The sequence below is a fragment of the Gavia stellata genome, unplaced genomic scaffold (assembly GCF_030936135.1).
Source record: "Gavia stellata isolate bGavSte3 unplaced genomic scaffold, bGavSte3.hap2 HAP2_SCAFFOLD_74, whole genome shotgun sequence".
Lineage (NCBI taxonomy): Eukaryota > Metazoa > Chordata > Aves > Gaviiformes > Gaviidae > Gavia > Gavia stellata.
This window is the reverse complement of record NW_026776725.1, coordinates 127,478-129,895: the sequence shown is the minus strand read 5'-3', so window position 1 is coordinate 129,895 and position 2,418 is coordinate 127,478.

Below are 2,418 nucleotides of genomic sequence, written 5' to 3'. Positions count from 1 at the left end.
AAAACATGTCCCGAAAGGAGTTTTATTTTTGAAATTCAAAGAATTACTTTTTCTAATAGAGCAACGAAAACATCCCTATTGTGTCATCCACATTAGGAGTCATACAGATTTACCGGGGTTTTTCGCAGAGGGTAATGCCCGAGCTGATCACCTAACAAATATAGCTTTACATGCTCCGGTACCATGCACACTTACACAGGCTCAGCTATCACATCAATTTTTCCACCAATCTGCCAAAGCTCTTGCAAAACAATTCACGATATCGATGAAAGATGCGAAACTTATTGTGCAGACGTGCCCTGACTCTCAGCAACAACCATCTGGTCTGTCTTTTGCAACCAACCCTAGAGGGCTCTCCCCTCTTCAGCTCTGGCAGACAGATGTGACACACGTGCCTGAGTTCGGTCGACAAAAATATGTTCACGTCTCTGTAGATACCTATTCCCATGCAGTCTGGGCGACCGCAATAACAGGCAAAACTAGCCGGCATGTCCAAAGCCACTTTCGTGCTGCGTTTGCGGCACTCGGCATCCTGAAAGAAATTAAAACAGACAATGGCCCTGCATATGTTAGCCAATCAACGCACATATTTTTCCAAACATGGGGAATTAGCCATAAGACAGGAATACCCCACTCCCCTACGGGACAAGCTATTATAGAACGAACACACCACACATTGAAATCTCTCCTACAAAAACAAAAAGAGGGGGGGATTCAGGATCCCCCGCAAAATAGGCTAGGGAAAGCTCTATATGTGATGAATCAATTATCTCTGCCTTTTCAACATGAGGACATTTTGCCTATAGTTAAGCATTTTAAATCAATGGACACAGGGCTAGCGCAAATATCACAGGAAAAGGCGATGGTGATGATGAAAAATCTAAATACTGGGTGCTGGGAAGGGCCATATCAACTAATAACCTGGGGTCGAGGATATGCTTGTATCTCCACAGGTCAAAGACCGCGATGGGTACCGGCGCGGGGAATTCGGCCCTGGTTAGACAGATCATCCTCCTCAGCATCACCGTTGGCTCGGCGAGTCCTGGATGTCTGTCCAACCTCGAATCAATATGTGGGTCACTCTCGCCAACATGACGGGGCAAGAACATATGTGTTTATCAATGGCGAGCACCGGGAATCCATTTACCACCTGTCTGGTTGGCATCCAGCTGAGCGATGCACAGTTTGAAGAGGTAGTCAACCGTACTGATCTCCTACAATATGCTTACAAAGAATGATAAGTAAATCAATACAGGCGATCTGGCTCATAGAAACAAAAAAAGGGGGAATTGTAGTGTTGGAGAGGGAGAACCACCCGGAGTAACGATGAAATCTCAATATGAGTATAGTCGTTCTCCCCTTTATTCAAGCTTACAGAGTATATATAGACAGATGCCAAGAACACACGTCCACAACAGTTGTATAATTGGCTTACAGCCTCTGTTCACGTGCCAGGGCGGCAAGTGTGATTGGTACAGTGCTCTTGTGCACGCACAGGAGCACTTCTCCTCTTCGTGGATGTAGCTCCTTCTTCTTGTTTACCATTCTACTGTCTCTTATCACAACAGGCTTTCAAGGACAGTTAGCGGTTCCCTCTGAGACTGAGTTGCTCATGGGAATCAGATCGTGTCCCTTGTTACTAAGCCATTCCTCCACATTGTAGGAGATCAGTACACCAGTGACCTTGGCTGATAAACACGTCTATAAACTAAGGTCATTGGAAGAAAGCCAGGAGGAAAAAGGGAACTTAACAGGGTAGAGAACAAACAAAGGAGTAAATAGCTTGTGTAGCCACAGCCAATGAAATATTGCGTGATAACAGCTATAAGCCAATTAAAGAAGCAGAAGAGGCGCGTGCATCGCGCGTGCATCACGTCTGATCAGTTGAGAAGGTATAAAAGGAAATGTTGCAAAGCAATAAACGCCTCCTTTTACCATCAACTTTGGAGTCCGTTTTTCATTCCCTCAGGTAAATGTCACAACTTATAGGACCTTTCAGAACTGTTCTCCCGATTTTTCTGGTGTGGAGAAGGTTGACATGCTTCATAGCCAGGCTTCCTTGCTGGACCGCCAGAGGGACAGGGCATGACGGCTGCCTTCTCCCGGGGATGGCTGCAGGGGTTTGAAGCTGGCTGTGCACCCACGGGGCTGTGTGCCGGGGCAGGGACTCTGCCGCCAGCCAGGGTCAGCGCTCAGCCTCCCTGGGGAGCTCCCCATGGTGCTGTGGGGAGAAGTTGAGTGGAAGGAACAACCCCTGACAGAGCAGGGCAGAGCAGGGTCTTTTTACTGTCAAGAGGGTGCTGCGTGGGCCAGGGCGGCTCACTGCTTCAGATCACTCCCAGGACATTTCCGAGGGGACTTTTCAAGAGGAAAGTCAAGACTTGGGCTGCCTGCATCAGTGTGTGCATTCCTGAGTCT